At 38.9% G+C, this 21,048-nt stretch overlaps 1 long non-coding RNA gene across 1 annotated transcript in view; it reads right to left on the bottom strand.

Moving 5' to 3' along the window:
- Window positions 1–11,138: 11,138 nt before the first annotated feature.
- The window catches only part of LOC136826489 (uncharacterized), a 32,185-nt gene continuing 22,275 nt past the window's right edge, over window positions 11,139–21,048 (bottom strand). Inside the window, exon 3 of the long non-coding RNA XR_010849632.1 lies at window positions 11,139–13,438. This is a non-coding gene — a long non-coding RNA (uncharacterized lncRNA). The remainder of the gene's footprint in view (window positions 13,439–21,048) is intronic.

Below are 21,048 nucleotides of genomic sequence, written 5' to 3' on the forward strand. Positions count from 1 at the left end.
TTTTGGACATTGCAACCATCAAAATGCATGGAAGTTAGTTTTTAAATTCTTTCTCCTTTAGGGGAGGGTGTGGTGCCAGTGACATTTTTGTCAATACTCGCGAATGTTAGACCTGTTTCATTTGATCTTGTGGTGTATAGGTTACTTAGACCATAATCTATCATCTGCACAAAGTCTCTTGAAACATGGTACTCATGACCCACATCCTACAGGCTGCTCCAAGGACAGTTTGATCTTGCATATAACTAGCAAAGATAACCTATTCCCGGATATTCAACAAGTAAATGACAACACCAGTACAGAGATCATCAACAAAACCTCAATTTAAGTGAAATAACAGAGGAACACGAGATACCTAAATACCAAGAAACCTATCAATTGCCAAGCTACGGCAATCCTTAGAAGTATGAGTTATGTGACTTTATTCTTCTATACATTTTGTGTACACGCCAGTTATTACTATTAGTAGCAGCAGTAGTAGACATATCTAATAGAGTATTAACAATAAAAAAATATCAGGACCCAATTCTTTGATTATAACCTACCACTCACACAGTAACTACATCCTACAGACTGCTGCAAGAGCAAGAGCCCAGACTGGCATAATGCCAGCTTAATGGACAACAACAACAATCCACCAACCAATCATTAGTTTGAATTTTACTGAAGAAGAAAGGTGTGATTTTCGATATTCATTGGTAGTCCTCGAATACCACCTCAACTGGTGCTCAACGAATTTAGAGACAGTTTTCTCAAAAAGCACAAGTGATATAAGTGCATAATTATAGCAATTGTAATCCAATTCAATTGATGCCTATCTCAACTATTGTCTTGAATTATAATGTGTTGCGAAGCAGCACAGCATTGGTAAGCCCAGTAGGCAAAATTCTAGGCTCGATTGAATAGTGATTTAAGTGAAATTGTAGCAAACTTTACGTAATTTTGTGCCGTGATTCAACCCCATGTTTTCCAGAATTCATCCTTTGTTCCTTGATTCAGTTCATATGCTATCACATTTAAAGTAACTTTTCAGTAGCTGAAGCCTACATTGTTTCATTGTGAAGCGGGGTGCTGAACATCTCAATATATATCATTGTCTGCAATTTTTGTGGTTTGTGACTTTGTGATTACTTGCTTCACGACTTCATCATCAACAGATTTTGTAGACCCAGCTATAGGCTGGATTAACGTAAAATCATTGTAAATTTGCATATAATTTTTCCTGTTAACGTAGTATTAAATAGCTTAGGTGTGTTTTTTTGTGTTGAAGTTTATTTTGTAATAAAATTAGAATATGTGCTCGCGTTCGGTGTAACTACCACCCTGTACTGCTGGTTCGAAGCCATAATCAGTGGAATTAGTATCCTTGCCCAGAACACTGGGTACAAACCAGTGTAAAATAGAGAACAATTCTCAACATTTTGTCCTTCGACGGTCAGATACTTGGGTAACGAGCCAGGACACACGTGGTTAGGTTATACCATTCCAGGTAGCACTGATTGATGCGGAATTCTGGACATGTAGCCTACATATCATTTCGTTGTCTTAGGGGCAACGATCTAGCAGTGGACAAGCCCAAACCTGTCGAATGCTGGTGATCTGCAGTGCCGAATTGCGAGATCACTCGATCATTTAACATAACATCAGAGATTTGCAACAGCTGAGTGCGTAACTATTAACGTAGTCAAGATGGTGGCTAAATTAACAGCCCTTATAACCCTCCTTAATCATTAAGTAAAAGAGTCCAACCGAGAACTGCTATGGACTTAACCAGTAGAGATGTATCAGGATCTCATTAAAAAGATCAGTCGAGATCATGACGAACTTACCAACATTTATAAATCTGGTGTTAAGTTAGGGGATGTCTCTAATGAAGATATGTGCAATGCACTCAGCGAGGCTGGAGCTGCTAAAGACGCCCTTCAGGCGAGAGTCTCGCAGCTTTCCCAGACTTGTCAACCATCTCAAGGAAAATTAAGAGAGATTAAATTACCTGTCTTTAAAGGGGATATGAGCGAGTACGCAACATTCAAACAGCTTTTCGATGTCTATGTCCACAACCGTTCAGAGCTAAATCCGATCACCAAGTTCACACACATACTTAGCATGCTAGAAGATGAGCCACTTAGATTGATAAACTCGTTGAGCATCACCGCAGAGAACTATGATGTAGGAATCCGTTTATTAGACAAGTTGTATGGTAACTCACAACAGACATTAGCTCTGTTATTCAATCGCCTATCCCTACCTTTGAGCTCAAAATCCTCAAAAAGCTTAAAATCAAACTTGCTACTGTATTGGAGCAAACTAACAAACTTAGTCCCATGTTAGGTGGGGAAGGGATAGTACTGAACTTAGCGAAAAAGAAACTCATAGCTGGGGGAGTCTATCCTGAAATTGTCAACCTTTTGCATAAGTCAGATTATTCAGTTTCCACATTCATACTTTGAGCAACAATGTGATTTTGACGCCATCTTCAAACTCCTCAAAGCCTAAGACCATACAGCCATCAGCTGCTGCTTGCATCAGAACTTGCCCCTTTTGCAACAAAGGGCATTCTATGAATGGTTGTTGCAATTTTGTCAGTACAAACAACAGTAACAGAGTCTTATTGCAAAACCAACAACGTTTCAGTTCCCTTGTGAAAGGACATCGTAGTCATCGTAGAAGCCAATATTGCAAAATTTGTGGAGGGCATCACCATACCCTCAATTGTTCCAATAACTTAAAATCTAATCAAAATCTTAATGTAGCTTCACCTAGTAACACCGTTCCTAGATCCAACCTTGTGTCTAAAACCTCCACCACTCAGAACCAGAACCAACAAAAAGATAGCCCGAAGAGAAAGTATAACGCAAACAAACAATTAATGTAACAAATCAGACGAGAAGCTGTCTGCTAATGCTAGACTATAGTAGTGTGGAGTTGCCACCTACTTCATTGCCTACTGTTTCAGCTACCATTCGTGGTAATAATGATAAGGGATATGTGATCCAAGTATTTTTCAGCACCAGAATCCAAAGGAGCCTTATTTGTAGCCGTTTGGCCACTGAATTGGACCTCCCCATCATCAAAAAGGTTGCACTGAATATTGCACCCTTTGCAACTGACTTGAGGGAGGGTGAGTTTAATTTAGTAACATGTCAGCTGAGAATAGGACAACGAAGCCTGAGGTTACAATTGTTAGTTCATGATAAAGTAAACACACCCATTCACGAGCTGATGAATGTAAGAGAGCATTTGCAGCAGAAAGATTACACACTTGCTGATCAGAGGTTGAAAGTGACACACTTGAAAATGTAAAAATCTTGATTGGTGCTGATTATTTCAATTATTTTGTGTATGGGAGACTACCAGGATGTATGTGTATAATTCAAGAGAATGAGCATGATTTTGATGAGTGGTGGAGATTAGACACGCTGGGCATTAAGCGCGATGGTAAATTACTGTTGCACACCACACCACGATGTGACTCGTGAGCAGCGTTAAACAAACCTCACAAGGTTACCAAGTCAGTTTGTCATTCCGCGATTATGAGAGGCTGACTACCAACTATAAGCTTGTAATTGCTCGTGTGAAATCATTAGAAGCTCGTTTTAGTCGTGATCCCATGTGCCATCAGCAATATTCCCATGTGATCCAAACTTATGTAGATGAGAAAATGATGCAAGATTCAGTTTAAGTCAAAGCCACTCAGGGGATGGACAAGTAACAATAAACAATTTGATTCTGAAGTTCATGTTGAAGAGCCAGTAGAAATTCCAATTCTTGGAATGATTTGGAACTGCGAATCCGACACTTTGTCACTTAAAACATTCAAGGGAAAGGGAGTGATAAATCAAAAATGGGTACCCACCAAACAAAAGATCCTGTCCATAGTTGTGTCCAACTTTGACCCTTTACACCTTGTATCTCCAATTTTTGTCAAAAGTAAAACTTTTCGCAAGTTCTGTGGAATAAGGAAGTGGGTTGGGACAATGTGCTAACCCCAGAAGCGAGAGAAATACTCGCTAATTTCATGGAGATTGATCAATTAGTTTCAGAGAATTCAGAATTATATGTTTTTGTTAATGGGCAGACTTACCTTTTAACAGCAAAACTTAGAATTCCCCCTTGTAAGAAACACACGCTAATGATCCCATGATTAGAGCTGATGGCTTTACTCATCGGGGTCAGATTAGCCAAGTATCTAAGGCTAACCATCAAATTTAGTAAAGTAACGATCTGGGGGGATAGTAAAGTAGCTATTGCATGGGTGGGTATTAAAATTGAAAACAAATACACATTTATCGCCAATAGGGCATGGGATGTATCTTTTATTCTACAGGAGTGCAGATTCAATATGCAGTATGTTCCCACCAAGCAGAATCCTGCAGGTGTGCTGTCCTGCAGGGCAAACATTAAGCATCTTCATGAGCAATCCTTGTGGGCAAGAGGCCCAGCCATGTTAAACAACCCAGGTCCCATAGCAGCAATTGATGACTCCCGAGACAATACATCTTTGTCTATAGCAATGTCTCCAATACGAGACTTCCAGAAGGAACTTCATCCAGCACCTCCTGCTCCATTACTTCACTTTTGGGAGAGTATGTCCAACTATAGCTCTCTTTACAATATAATGAATCATTTGTGTAAATTTCTGAAAATTATGTAGAACAATGCCATCACTGGCCCACTTTGTGTAGATATTTGGAGAAAGGTGGAGAAGCTTCTCATGAAATAGTTAATTTTACCAGACAATTAAATTTAGTTTTAATAAATAATGTAATATATTCTACATATCATTTGCAAAATGCCAGAAGTACAATGAACTACTTGATCCTGCCACCCCCTAAGGACAAACTTGTAATGTTGTATCTCAAACATATCCATCGAATAAATCTTCACTGTGGCATCAATACAGTTATCTCACTTTTCAGACAAGAGTGTTGGACGCCAGCAGTGAGAGTGGTGGTTAAAAGAATTGGCAGTAACTGTTTACAGTCTAACAGTTACTGACAACCCCAGCTACCGAGCCCTCATGTGACTCTGATGATACCATTTCACAACATAGGACTTGATTATGCATGTCCGATCACCATCCAGGAGGGTCATGACTACATCCTCCTCATTACCTGTCTCAGCAGTCCTGCTGTCTACCTGGATCTGGTGATGAACCTCAGTGCTGACACTTTCATCCTGTGCCTCAGTAGATCCACCGCCTGTCATGGGGCCCCATTAGTTATCCTCAAATAACCACACCACATCCAAGTCTGCAAGCAACTTGTTAGCCGATCTCTCCGACGAGGATGGGACTCAGTCGTACTTGAGGGAGAGAGGAATACGATGGTACTTCCAAACTCCACATTCGCCTTGGAAGGTTGGAATGTTTGAGAGACTAATCGGGGTGATGAAGCGTACCCTGGCAATCTCACTCGATAGGGCCTTGTTTAATGAGGAACAGACAAGAACACTGGTTAAAGAGGCAGAGTGTGTTGTTACCAACCGCCCTCTTCCTTATTGTGGAGACTCCCACGAGGATGAGGTACACAATCTATCGCATCTCCTAAGAGGTAGTACCATCCAGTTGCTGCCTGCCACAGCCCCAAACAAAAGTGTCTGATACTTTCACAACTAGGAAGATTTGAGCTGAACACTTCAAGTTAGTTGATGCTCTATGTGCCTTTAGGCTACGTTGGAGCACCGAAGACCTACAGGCTCTATGCCAACGTCATGAATTTTGGCCTTGGTGCACCGACTCCGCTCAGATGTGATGACGTAGTCTTAGTGAAAAGATCGACTACAGTCATTAATTCTGGCCACTTGGAAGGATTATACAACTCTACCCTGGAGAGGATGATGCCGTCCGTTCTGCAAAAGTCTTGTGTGAAGGTGAAGAATGCCTCATGCTGATCGAACACATTATCATGTTGGAAGTGAATGACAGACATGAAGACAGTAACTGTGATACCATATCAAGTGAAATGAACAATGATACTGAACTCGTAAGTGTTGATAGTAGTAATGATAGTGAAAGTATGGCAGTGAATATTGACAATCAGGAACTAATTAATAATGATTCAGAAACAGTGGGCGAGGATAGTAGCGAAAGACAGAATATAGTGAATGTAGACAGAACTCAGGGTAGACCCAAAAGAAAAGCAGCTCTAGCCCAACAAGAGAAAATGGGATATTGGCTCCGTGAGGGCAAACTATAATGTGTTTCAGAACATTTATTCCTTGAGGAGGAACGATGTGGGACTATGAGAAAGTTCAGGGACCCTAATAGTTAGGAAAGGATGTTTGTTTTATGTGTTGCCAAGAAAGACGAGCACCATTATGCAATTTTTGCACATTCTCATTTTTTTTGCACTGCATTATGTCATTGTAAGGCACATAATAGTGTCCCTTATCATGCTTGTACTGCGAGCCAGCTGCTATTGTGAGGCCTCCAATCACAGCTGGGCGTTGTCACCTCTCAGACGTCATTCTCAACCCTTCTTCTCCAGCTGATTCCTCTGGCAGGAAGGATGTCAACAAAATCTTCTGCAGGGATTTTTCCAACAAAGCCTCCTATCTAGTCAGTTTAGAGATCAGTAGAAATCGCAAACGAGTGTAATGATTTGTGTGGCAATTAATCAGTGTCGTGGAAGGCTTACGTGATGGTTCTGATTTGAAATGGCATTATTATTTCCTTTGTTACATGTCCTTTATTGTTGGGAAGTGCACTGCACGTTGAACGTTTGGTAAATTAGAATTCTGAAACTAAGAAATGTGCTTACTGTAACGTATTTAAAAACTTGAGATTTTTTAAAGGACGCCCTTGGTGAAGTCAAGCAAAGCGTCGTTCACCACTCATTTTCTTGCCACACTATAGACTAGACGCATTCTTAGGGTGTCGTTTTTTTTCCGGGCGACCACCTTCTAAGGTCAACCACGAGGCTTTCTGTAATTATAGCAATTGTAATCCAATTTAATCGATGCCTATCTCAACTATTGTGTTGAATTATAATGTGTTGCGAAGTGGCCCAGCGTTGGTGAGCCCAGTAGGCAAAATTTTAGGCTCGACTGAATTGCAAGTTCTTGGTTGGGCGAGTAGATTCCGTTCTCAGCTAGCACTCTGCTGGCCGCGAGTTCGAATTCGAATCTCCGACCGGCCAATGAAAAATAAGAGGAATTTATTTCTGGTGATAGAAATTCATTTCTCGCTATAATGTGGTTCGGATTCCACAATAAGCTGTAGGTCCCGTTGCTAGGTAACTGATTGGTTCTTAGCCACGTAAAATAAATCTAATCCTTCGGGCCAGCCAGCCCTAGAAGAGCTGTTAATCAGCTCAGTGGTCTGGTTAAACTAAGATATACTTTTCGACTGAATAGCGATTTAAGTGAAATTGTAGCAAACTTAACGTAATTTTGTGCCTTGATTCAACCCCACGTGTTCCAGCATTCATCCTCTGTTCCTTAATTCAGTTCATATGCTATCACATTTAAAGTAACTTTTCAGTAGCTGAAGCCTATATTGTTTCACTGTGAGGCGAGGTGCTGAACATCTCAGTGCATATCCTTGTCTGCAATTTTTGTGGTTTGTGATTTTGTGATTACTTGCTTCACGGCTTCGTCGTCAATAGATTTTGTAAACCCGGCTATAGGTTGGATTTACGTAGAATCATTGTAACTTTGCGTAATATTTTCCTATTATTGCAATATTAAATAGCTTGGGTGTGGTTTTTGTGCTGAAGTTTATTTTTGTAATAAAATTACCAACCTATATTGCTGGTTCGAAGCCATAGTCAGTGGTTTTCGTATCCTTGCCCAGAACAACGGGCACGAACCGGTGTAAAAATCGGGAAAAATTCTCGACATGCTATATGTGTAAGACCAGGAGGTGATGAATGTGTCTTATTTGACTAAGACATATAATGATTTAACCTTCTTTCTTGTAGATTAAGCAGGTTTTGTGTCTGTTTACACTGTGTAAATCGCTCATGCCTCCACTTGGAAAGTTATTGCCTCATGATCAGAAATAATTGATAAAAAACTGAAGAAGTATGATAGGCAAAAAATGCAGTGTTATTTAACGTTTGGGAATTGCCTACTGTCAGTATTATTACTATTTATAGTTATTATTAACTTAAAATCCTGCCAGTAAAATGGTTTTTTATAATTATTATTTCTCGGTGTATTCACATTTGTGTTTCACATTTTCTTCTATCTGCAGCATGGTCCCTCAGTTTAAGAATCCTTTCCACGTTATCTTCTTATTCTTTATTGTCACTATTCACGTCACATTTTCTCTCTCTCTAACTCTTGGTAAATTTCACCAAGCCTTACAAAAGTTTTTGGAGCATAAGGGTTTGTTATAAATGTTGTTGCAACTCTAAAGAACAAAGGAATTACTTTCTGTAAAAACAAATAAAACTGAAAGTTGAGAATCCCGTCATAAATACTGCAAAAGTCAATATCACTTATTTCATTGCGATGTTAACAAACAGTTGCTAACACTGCTGCCATGGAGCATGTGCATTAAAATTGAATGTAGTCAGGCTCTGTGAATTGGTATCGAATATAACTCCGTATTTTGGTTCAGCAAAGCATTGATCCACTTACTGAAGATAAAAAGCCAGTTAAGTTGCATAAAAGCCTTCGGCAGAATCGGATATCCATATGTGTAAAGGAATTATCCAAGAAGAAAGAATATTGGAACATATATCGTATCCGTTGAATACTAGATTTACGCACATATGCAGTATTAACAGTAGATAACAAAAAATAAAAACTATAATTTGATAACAAATGTCGATAGACAATTCAGTAAATAAAAGTGATTCAGAAAATTGATAAGAAATGCAAAGTACGCTTGAGTAATCCCTTCAAAGAAGACAGTTCAAATCCAGTTCTGCTTCTAGAAGGCCAAGCTGCAGGGATTAGGGCCTGAGATCCAGATCCGATAGTATCGGGTACAGGTTGACCACCCGGCAGCTAATATATAGCGTCACAGATACTCCAATCAATTTATCAGAATTCAGTTAAAGGAAGGAATGCTGAGCTTCCCCAGCCATTCTGGCATTGTTTATTTCATCACTGTTACAGCCAAATACTAATAAATATGAAAAAGTTGGGGACGGGGAAAATTAAATGAAAAAACTACTTTTCATCTGATACGGCTATAACAGAAACTAGAGTCACTTCTTTACTTTCTTGTAAAATAACAGCCGAGGCAGTCACTGAAGGTCAAACAATAGATTAATGGCTTCTTGGTGCTCAAGTTCCATCGTTTACGTGCCAAGCATAATAAAAGAAAAAATCAAGTTCCATCGTTTAGATACAGTGTAAAAGCATAATAAAAGAGAAAAATCTTGTGAAAGTATCATGTTATTAAAAAAGCGATTACACTCTGATCAGTTGGACTTAAACAATACTGCGTTTGCAGATGACAGTTGTGCGTTTAAGGACTATAATTCTCTTTGTTTTAATGATTTGCAAACATGCCATTAACAAGAGTGTATAAGATCAAGCAATTATACATAGAGAGAATATAAAGGATATTAACAAAAACGGGACTCAATTGATTAAACAAAATGTTTAATCGTGAAAATAACCATAATAGTTCAATACGTATGCATCATAGAATAAAGCATTCAATTCAGATTACACTCTGATCATTGCATTTCTAGGATAACGGGTTCTAAACCTGGTAACAATACCACAATAAACGTTTGCAAATTACGACATTACATACATTGGTACACACACATACTGTATCATTTGCCATTGGAATAATGTATATACATATACATATATACATTGGTATATATATATATATATATATATATATATATATATATATATATATATATATATATATATATATATACAATATATATGTATGTATATGTGTGTGTACAACTGTAATAACCACAAATGAAATTACTCCGATAACTATGTGCTCACCTATTTTGTTTACGCGTCATGATTAGAGAGAGAGAGAGAGAGAGAGAGAGAGAGAGAGAGAGAGAGAGAGAGAGAGAGAGAGAGAGTTGCACATAAGCATTTAGTTACATGAAGAAACAGTTTATTATTCCATTGATTTGCTGATTCCATCGATCATTTTCGTTCTTCTCTGAAATCACTTTTAAAAGCTGTGATAACAGTACAGTTTTGCTGCCAATGATATCATCCATTTGATACTATAGCAAGTGGATTAGCCTATTGGAAATAACAAAAACGTTTGAAGACAATTTCCAGTCATTTGTTTCATTTACCAGTTTAACAGATGATGGTAGGATAGCAAAAGAGGTGAGACATGGAACAGGCGAAGAACAAGGAGCGTAACAGGGTTTGAGCAAAAGATCTGGAAGAGAACAGGAGGGTCTGTAGAGACTAAATTATAGTTAATCATGTATGAGGGGCTTTTGAGCTAACTTACTTTAATGGAAGTGAAGGACGGATATTGACTGACTGTGAATAAAAGTAAAAACGTAGCGTATTTTATGATGAACTATCTGCGTAGTACAATTCTGGTGGCAGCACGAGTGCATCCAGTAGCCTTCTGGCCTCTCAATTTAGACTTCAGTGGATTAGTACCAAGCCTGACACCCTTTACTGTATCTTGATTCGAGCAGATGCTGGTGCTTATTCACTGCTGTGTAAACTGGTGGGTGGTAGGCCAAAGGAGTTCCATAGATTCAACAAAAGAGAGCTGGCACTTTATCACTCAACCACGGCAAGCCACTATGGTTGGTGGCACTTTCCAAAGAATCCAACGTATCACCTTGAAAGTTAAATATTTTTCCTCTGCACCTCCTTCCCCTTTGGAAGTGGCGGTGCCGGGATAGTATTGGCTTCTATTTCTCAACAAGTTACCAGGAGTAAGGAAACGATAGATGGACCTAGCAAACGTAAGCCAAGCGCTGCATCGTTCGCCCTCGGTGTTTACTTGCTTTATTTTACGTTCCAAAGGGGAACAGTGGAGCCACCACACCCCTGCACCGCACACACACACACACACACACACACACACACACACACACACACACACATATATATATATATATATATATATATATATATATATATATATATATATATATATATATATATTGTGTATGTGCGCGTGTGTGTGTGTGTGTATCTACATTGTTAATTATAAGAAAAATATTAAATTCTGTTTTATTTGAGCCAATAAAAAGTTGTATACAGATCTTAGTACATAAATCTAAAAGAAGAAAAGAGAAATTAGAGAAATGATCAGTAAATCTCTGAAACTATGGCAAGGATCCTTCCTTAATCAGCTTAAAGTATATGAAACATTCATTATCACACTTTCCTCGCAGCATTGAGGTAATATTTGGTTATTATATCCTTAAATATACATATATATGTTTAATATACAACAGTAAAATATAAGATATTGGCACTTGTTACATCACAATTGTTGTTTGTATTTACAGATTGTGCAATTACATCAGAATAGCTTGTAGCAGTATTTCGGCTTTGTAGTGGCATCCCATATCTCCTACTTCTACCCGTGTGGATATCAGCAACAGAGCTGAAGCTCACTAAGATTCTGTTCTCTCTGAATATAGCTTTGTTCTAATAAGTTACCGAGAAAAGGAGGTGGGGTAGGCAACTTCATCCCTGAAGAATTGCTGAGAAATCAGGTACTGTACCTCAATAATGCTGCTATCTCATTCCTAAGAAGCACACTACTATACATGCTGAGGAAAGAAAGGCATCTTTTAAATGTAACCAAAATGATATTGTAAACTGGAAATAAAATCCCGCTGAATGACATCTTTTCACATCGGTTTACATAGTAATAGCTATACTGATGTGTTTAATAGATTTTATACTTAGCTACTTAATATCATAGAGAATGTAACACTGCTCCCGTCTCTTGATTCTTACTCCTACCGTTCTATAATTTCCCATCATGCCATTTGTTTCTGTTAGCGATCCTTCTCATCTGTTCATCACATATAGCTCCAGAGGGATCTAAATATGAACCATAGTAAACATTAGTTCACACCTGACAAACTTGAATTGTTTGATAGTTTTGCTGGTCGGTGAGTAGTTGCTCCCGTTCAGTTCATGATCGGCAATAACTGAATGTCAAACGTTAGCGCAGATGAATAAAGAATATATTTAAATTATGGAAATAAATGTTGCCGACGCGGGTAACCTACCTATTTTCCTATTTATATTTGGCATGAACACATGAGTGAGCTCAGCAAGATCTTTCTTGCGACCACAGTATGGCAGAGTATAATTAACTGCAATATTGACTTTCTGATATTCATCCTGATATTTAAAAACTGATTTCAATTGTGAAGACAGACGAATAATTTGCCCAACTAAATAATAAAGAAAGTTCAGTTTGAAGAAGGTCAAAACAGGTCAGTTAAAAGGAAGTACAAGGAGATGAATGGGAGTCTGAAAAAGTCTTTTGCATTATGGATCACTGAAGAAAACAGATTTCTAAATAGCTGTAGCTTAGTTTTTAGATAAATATTTCAGATGCATAATTTCTGTGTATTTTGCATTTTTTGAAAGTTTTAGATTAATACTGTATATTTATGTTATTTGTAGTTTAAACATATGTACTTCATACACATAGTGAATACTTAAAAGAGAATTTTCTTTCTAGGGGTCAAATCACTCGATGTGAAGTAAACAAAATATCAGCTTACAAGGATTCAAAATACTGCAGTGAAATTACTGGACTAGAAATTCTAAGCGTCTATGTACCAGCCACCACGCCAGAAAGCATTTAATGTTGAAGTTGGCAACAGTTCAACTATAATCCTTTCAATGTGCTTACTCTGTAGACTTCTCATGAAATTTTCATCACACAAGGCTCTTGAGAGCACCCAGCACTGTTTTCCTACTCTTCCCCTTCCCATCATGACTATTCTCTTTTTCCGAGATACATCTAATCAATCCATCCCATATGGCTCCTGAGGTTGTCCAGTACTGTTTTTGTGATACAGTTGTACTTCGACTTTTCTTGTCACTCGTACTCTATGCCAGGGCTCCTGGACTATTCATCACATATGGCCGATGAGGGCACCGGAACAGCTCCAACTCTACCCCTCCTATAATCCCTACCTTCTTTGTATTCCTTCTCTACTATTTATCACGTAATTATGACCTCTGCCCTTCTTATCATCCCTACCCTCTGTGCCTGAGTTCCTACTGAACTATTCGTCACATATGGCTCCTGGGAGCATCCAGTACTGGTTTTGTGGGACGGTCGGCGACACAGCCACCACTCGGTTCACACCGAGTCCTGCATCGCTCAAAAGTTCTGCCATTTTGTTGGGGTTTTTGTTGGCGACCATCTCCATAACACTCCTCGATGTCTTCGGAGGTGGAGGTAAGTTGGCTGGTGCCTGAGGCATCGTATCTCTCTCTCCTTGACTCGAACACTGCTTGACCAAGGCACTTCGTGGGAGAGACTCTGAAGGAAAGAAAACTATGAGATTATATATTTGATTTTGGATAGTTGATCAGCTACTTTTATTTTCGTTTATGTTTTTTTTTTTTTTAGTCTACGTCTATCTGGGGCTCTTTGCCTTTACATACCATTCAACTTCTTTACTCTGTAGCAAACATTCACTGACAAAACTATGATGTACTAGAGGAAAAGCTGTATGGGTTTATGAAAACCTTAATGAATTTACTTGTCCTGGAGTTAAAAGAAATCTTTTTTCATTGGCACAAAGGCTAAAGGATAAAAAAAAAACAGAAGAAACCATTGAAAAGTGTGTGTGTGTGTATATGTGTATATATATATATATATATATATATATATATATATATATATATATATATATATATATATATATATATATATATATATATATAGATATATATGTGTGTGTGTGTTAATGACCCTATCCCCAGGTCAAATTGGTTCACAGTCTATTGCTGTATATGTTTTAAGAACAGCATCAATCATCTTACTCTTTTAAGATTCTCTGGTAGCAGTGACCTATCATGGGTCAGCAAATTCCTTCTCCCTTATCAACTTCTCTCACTGAATCTATTCTCAAACAAAGGCCTACTGGAATTAAAGACTGATATACAAAACTAGGCTTTATTTGCAAATTTAACAAAAGTAATTCAGTAAAAGCTACGATCATGAAATGGAGTGAATTCCACCCCCTATAAATGGAAATCCTCACTAGAGGAAATTCTGATTAACAAACATTCAGGTTAATGATTCTAGACCAACCAATACTAGTGACTAACACCCTGGTCACCAAACAAGGTAAAAAGGTCATAATTGTTCTAGACCACAATAAATGTTATATAGTATTTAAAAGAGTAAACACCACTTCCAAAATATTCGTCCTCTCAGGACAAACCCAGAATTCCTGTTAAAAGAAACATATCATATACTAAAACCTGAAATGGTGTTAAATTACATCAATATTCAAAACAGAAAAATGTACAGTGGAGAACAGGATGGGAAAATGCATAATGGAGACACAGAGGAATTTCACTGCAGCACAACTGGGGATTTCCACATAATGTCTGGAAAAGATATAAGTGTTCATGAGTTATGGTACTCACTTCTCTATGGCCCGCAGATAAAATATTGTCACGGTGGTGGTTTTTAAACACTCACAAGGCAAAACACACCCAGCCACCAAAACAGAAGTCCTCCCTTGCTCTCTGTTCTTCTGATAATATACAATTAGAGAGTGCAACACACATACGCACTCACACTCTCTACATGCACCTAAACCATAATCATGGGCAAGAAAACACAAGTGCATGCATCAGATACCTCGCTGTATCTAACCGTGTGTGTGTGTGTATATATATATATATATATATATATATATATATATATATATATATATATATATATATATATATATCGCTAAGTGTTGTTCGAAAACAGTTATGGCAGAGGGAATGTATAATTCCTGTGTAAGTGAAGTGCGGTTCAAAAATTCGTGTTGTTAAAATACGCGTGATGACCCTAGCAGCTCGGCGCTGTATCAGCTCGGCGCATGCACCTTCCCAGCATCTCACTTCCACAATTCAAAGACTGTCATATCCAGTTTAAATTTACAATTGATGTTTTAATTAAAGTAACAGCATTATTGATGTCTCAAGTTAAATCATTCGATTCTGCATATCAGCACCAATAATCCAGTCAGAAAACTTGCATGTTTTTTCTTAAATTTTAAATCATTGATTGTCATGTCACTCGATCGATGACGACACCAGTAGCATCAGCTGTTCCTCTTATCTCCCGTGGACCCAGTCCCACTTCTCAACATTCACTCACCAAACGAAATTCCATTTCTGTTCCCCCCCAAACGTAAAACCTAACGGAATATCTTGATAGCAATTTGAAAACCCTTTCCACCATATAACTTGTCATGACAGGAGCTAACTATTAAATTACGTAAATACCAAAAGTACATTTTTAGAAAAAAAGGTAACTTAGCATAATTTTTCATAACATAATTTATCATAAGAAGGAATTAGGGTAAATTAAGTCACTCAATGAATATGTTCCCATACAAATACTCTCTCAGAGAGAAAGAGAAAAAACTCTAATATCCTTCCATTATAACAAAGGGAACACTAAAATTAAATAAATGAGTTTTGGAAAATAAACCCACTAATTCATAAAGACAAGTACAATATTTTTTTTTCTCATTTTTTATACAAAACTTTGATCTTTTAGATCCCCCTTCAATTCTTCCCTTCACTCATCCGCACAGTGCACGAATTTACATACGAGCCCATGTTCATTGACTTATCTCCCGTATCTATTTTCACATTAAGTGCTTCAGCCAGCGGAGTGAATTCTCATGTGTTTCATAGAGTGTACATATAACCATTTAATAAGTTATCAACTGTCGTGCGCGAGTGGGTTTCCATTATCCAAGACTTGCGTATACTGCAAGGACCAAATTGCACATTGGGTGCAAACCCCAAAACCTTCCTTTTCAGGGAGCAACCACTAGTTCTTAGAACTAGCCACCCAGGAGTGCAAGCCCAAGGGTTTCCCCTTCCACAGTGCCACTAATCTGAGGCACTGTCAATGACTTAAGTTACTGAAGCACTTACCTTTCCACTTCCCCTTTTACTCCTTACTCACATTCTGCCTCGGGCAGAGTGCCATTTCTTTCAGTGCAGTTTGGTTGCACTGCCACTTAGTGTTGTTTGGCGGAACACACCGGCACCCCAGTGGCACCAAGACATAGTACTTGCACATAAGCCACTGCACCTGTACCTAAGATACAGAGTGCCAACAACAGTGTATCTGCCCATAAGGACCTTTGCTCCTTCAGGATCACTTCCCTTACAAGAATATCCGCCCATAAGGATCATTATTCCTTCAAATTCACTCCACCAGTGTGACCTTTGCACAGCACACTTAACCACAATACCACCTTATTGAAAGGGTGCCACACCACTTCCTCATTTCCCAAGTGCGTTCAGTCAACCCAATTTGACGTCCTTACCCACCAGAACCATGGCGACAGACAATTACAGAGCCTTCATGGACCTGGGGAAGGAGGCAGGTCTCATGGGACCAGAACTCACCAAGTGGGTCAAGGAACAGCTGGATGACTTGGCCAAGCAAGAGATGGAAGAAAGACCGGAACGGCAGAATTATGAAGTCAAACAGAGGAGGTATGAAGAAGAAAGAGAAGAATGGAGAAGACAGCATGAATTAGCCTTCAAGGAAAGTGAGCAAGCTCTAAAGAAGAGTGAGCTAGCCCTCAAAGAAAAGGAGCTCAAGCTGGAGAAGGCTCAAAAGGAAAATGCTGAAGCTATGGCTATCCAACAAGCCTCCAACCCCACACCTGCTGCACCAAATGCTCCGATCTCAAGCATTAATTCCATAGTCCCCAAATGGACTGAGGAAGAGCCGGAAGCATGGTTGGAGGAAATAGAGGTGCTCTTAGAAAATTACAACACCACTGAAACAGAGAGGGCCTTAGTGCTTGCCAAGCACATGGAAGGAAAAGCTAAGGCAGCCCTCCACTCACTGGAGAAGAGTCAAGGAGGCAACATGCTCAAAGTTCGAAGGGTCATCACAAAAGCCCACGAAATAACCCCAGAGAAATGGAGACAACGGTTCCGAGGTCTTGCCAAGAAAGTCAGCTGGTCCTGGACAGAATGGGCCTGTCACAAGACACAGTCTGGTACCCACTGGTTCGACTCCCTGTCATGCACTACCCTCGAGGACTTATTAAATTGGACCATGCTGGAGGATCTTTTCCAATCTGTGCTTGGGCCCCTTGCTGTGTATCTCAGTGATAAGCAGCCCACAACACTTATGGAAGCCTGCCGTATGGCCGATTAATGGGAAACTTGCAACCAGTCCCACAGCACGTCTCACCGCCGCACAGTGCCACTCCAGGGCACTATACTGCTGGATATCCTGGTTGCCCAAAGCATATCACCTCTAACAAGCACGTCAACCTGATTAGTACCATGACCTCTGCAGCCATGCCGGCAAATGTCTCACCCTGAGCAGGTGTGGACTCAGTCCATCTCAGTGGCACCCCTGGATGACTCTAGCTTTCCAGTGAACCTGCCGGCTACGGTAGACACTGGCTCAGATATTAGCCTGATTGACCGGGCCCAAGTGCCAGCCAGTGCCACTGTTGATGAAAAGACCAGGTGGATGATGACTTGGATAGAGGGGCAAACCAAGACCATTCCCACAGTTGAGCTTCAGGTGACCATCCCTTGGGGCAGACAACCTTGGCGTGGTGAACAAAATCAGGCATGAAGTGGAGTTCCTGCTGGGACGAAACCTCCTCTGGGGATGTCCTTCTCCAGTGCCACTCTGTTGTCTAGCTACCTCCACCAGGGAGGCCTTAAATCCAAAACCACCTGACCGGGACACCACCACTGTGACGGGCGTGCCACCGTCAGCCTTACTTTCTGCTCACCAAGGTGCTCGACAGAAGGGGCATTCTCCGTGCAACTGCAGGCCAAGTCTTCTATCTTCACAAAAGGACAGCCACCCAAAGCTTCCTCCCTCACCACGAAGGGAAATCACCAGGTACCGCTGCAAGACCTGTAATGTCTAATGCCAGTTCTTCCTCTTCTCGTGAATTCCTCTCCATTTTCAGTATTTCCTACTTTTCATTCTCTTAAAAAAAAGGCTTTGTTCACTCAGCCTTAGCAAACCCATTTGCCCCTCAAGACTTGTCCCAAGCTCAAATTAAATTAGTTCAGTGATAATAATTAGAGCATTCACACGATAGTGTTACCATTTACTAATCAAATCTAATTGATAAATTCCTCCATTGTGCATAAGTAATTTAATGTGAGAGAAAGTCATTGGATTTGAATGGTAACCTGGAATCCTCTTCCAGAATCCTGTTATGTAGCTCTTCAAGTGGTCGGCCCTTGCCTTGTGAACCAAATTAGCCTTAGACATTTAACTGCCATCCTGCCATGTGCAAGAGAATTCTGATTACGCAGTCCAGGGGCACTAAAGACAGTTCCCCCCTTAGTGATCCAGTTGCATTAACCACCAAAAATAGTTTAACCAGTCCGCAGTAAAGTTATTAGTGTCGAATTATTTTAGGGCTGTAGCCTTTTCAGATTCAGCGATTTGCTATGCAGTGCCTAGCTTTTATTGAACCTTGTATATGCTTGCTTGCTGCTCAGTCAGCCCCATCATATTAATTTCCTGATTGCTTCATTTGTAAATAAATTCAGTTTAAAGCATTTACCGGTTATAATTTACGAAGACGACCTCCACTTCTCTGTTTACTTAGATGTGATATCAAGGTAAGTCAGTTTGTTCATTACATTTATTGCTTACATTCTGAGCATTGTGAGTTGCCTTTTAAGAGAGTTAAATAAAAAAAATCCATTTTCATTCATCCAACCGGCCTCAGAATGTAACAATATATATATATATATATATATATATATATATATATATATATATATATATATATATATATATATATATATATGTATGTATATATATATATATATATATATATATATATATATATATATATATATATATATATATATATATATATATTAATGCTTTAACTGAAGAGATATAGGTGAAGAAAACCACAACATTAGTTGCTCCATAAAGCCGTCCAGACAAATCATTAGCAGCATGTCTATCCCTACACAAACACTATGCTAGTTACCTTTCTGCTGTGTACTCCTTAACATCCTGGTTGTTCAGGCTCCTTATTTCCAGTATCTCTTTCAAACAACTTACTCAACCTTACCCAGGTCTTCCTCTCTTTGAAATACACATTTTTCATTAGTCTATCCTACTTCTTTATTTTTACAAAACTAACCATCTGATCAACCTCTTCACCTACACAAAACTTTTTACCATATCTTCAGCGTATCTCCACGTTTACAACCTTTTGTGTCTTCATTTGCCACATATGCTACAAAGGCAGTTCAGCCCTACATCTTCAATCTTTTTTCTTTCATTTTCATTCAACATGACCCTTCATCTCTACATTTGGTCAACAGTGCCTTCATACATTTTATCCTTTATTGCCATAGGCACTTAAGTTTCTTTCCAATCTTTTGTACACACCCTGCGAACGTCCCTTCTTCAACTGTTCTTTGATTCGCCTCTTCTTTCATTCTACATCATTCAATGTATATACCATTAAACATCCATGCAAATCTTCTGCTTCCATTGCTCCATCTTCTATACCTACATTCACTGTTCAAGCTCCTGTTTCCATTTACTGCTAATAACCTTACTCCTTCCTATACTTACTCTGAACTTTCTCTTCTCACAAAAATTTCCAATGTCTTCCAATGTTCTGTGTGGTTGCTCTTCACTAGCACAGTCATTAACCATTCCACCTTCCAGTCGCGCCCCATTTACTTATACAACAATTTGACAGCTACATCGAGTGCCTTTACTCTGACTTCTTACAGCACTCCATCCATATGGATATTATGCAACCATGGAGATATAACACATCCTTATCTCAGCCCCAGTCCCCATGAAACCAGTCACTCTCCCTCCTAAAGATTCTAATTCACAATTGTTTTCCATTATAAAAACAGTTTATTATCCTCAGCAACTTATCTTCTATACTTAAATCTTTAGTATCTTCCTCATTGTTTCATAACTATATTGTTTTCCACTATTAGCCATTCCATCATCTGTGTCAAAATTCTACCAAACACCTTCCCTGGTGTACTAAGTAGTTTTATGGCCCAATAAGTCTTACGGCCTCCTCTATCATCTTACACTTATACTATTAAGTAGCAATTATTTCCCGTACCCAATCTCTTGAAATGTTTATAACACCTGAATATACCATACACACCTTGATCAACTATTTAATTACACTATCTTCATTATACTAACGTATCTCTCTTATTATCCATTCCTGGTGCCTTGACATTCTTCAGCTTCATAATTGCCCTCCTAATATTGACAACAGTATCATTCAAAAGTATTTTCTGCCTTACAATAATCCATCCACTTGCATCGTTCACCTTTGCCTCTTTTCCACAATCAACAAATCCTCAAAATACTCATTCATCAAGTCATGACTGCACTCTTTACCCATTTTATTCCATGCTTTATTTTTATCTCTGGCCTTCTTCTTGACCTCCTTTTCTGTCCTCCTGCATTCCTGAACAGTTTTGCAATTTTACTTCAGAATTAATAATCTGTTTTTCCTTCACTAAATTTTTCACTTTTCATTCATACTTTTATTCCATTTTCCCACCTTTCTAAAATTAAATAGCTCTCTACCAGATCTATAACCCTGCCTGAGATTTTACATACTCCATAATCCTTCAACATCTGTGAATTTATCCCTAACCCAATTTTCATCCATTTATACATATATTCACAATGTGTGTTTTTTTTTTTTGTTTGGAGGGCATAGCTCCAAAGGCTATTAACATTTCAGTCACCAGTATGTCTTTTGGGATACAGTTCCTGGTCATATCCTTTATTAATAGTTTTCCCAACACAGCCAACGAACTATTAGCTAGCTAATTAACTGCTTAAGCTGACATAAGAATAATTGCATTTAACCACTCAAACCACGTCACTTT

This window comes from Macrobrachium rosenbergii, chromosome 41 (assembly GCF_040412425.1).
Source record: "Macrobrachium rosenbergii isolate ZJJX-2024 chromosome 41, ASM4041242v1, whole genome shotgun sequence".
In the NCBI taxonomy this organism is placed as follows: domain Eukaryota; kingdom Metazoa; phylum Arthropoda; class Malacostraca; order Decapoda; family Palaemonidae; genus Macrobrachium; species Macrobrachium rosenbergii.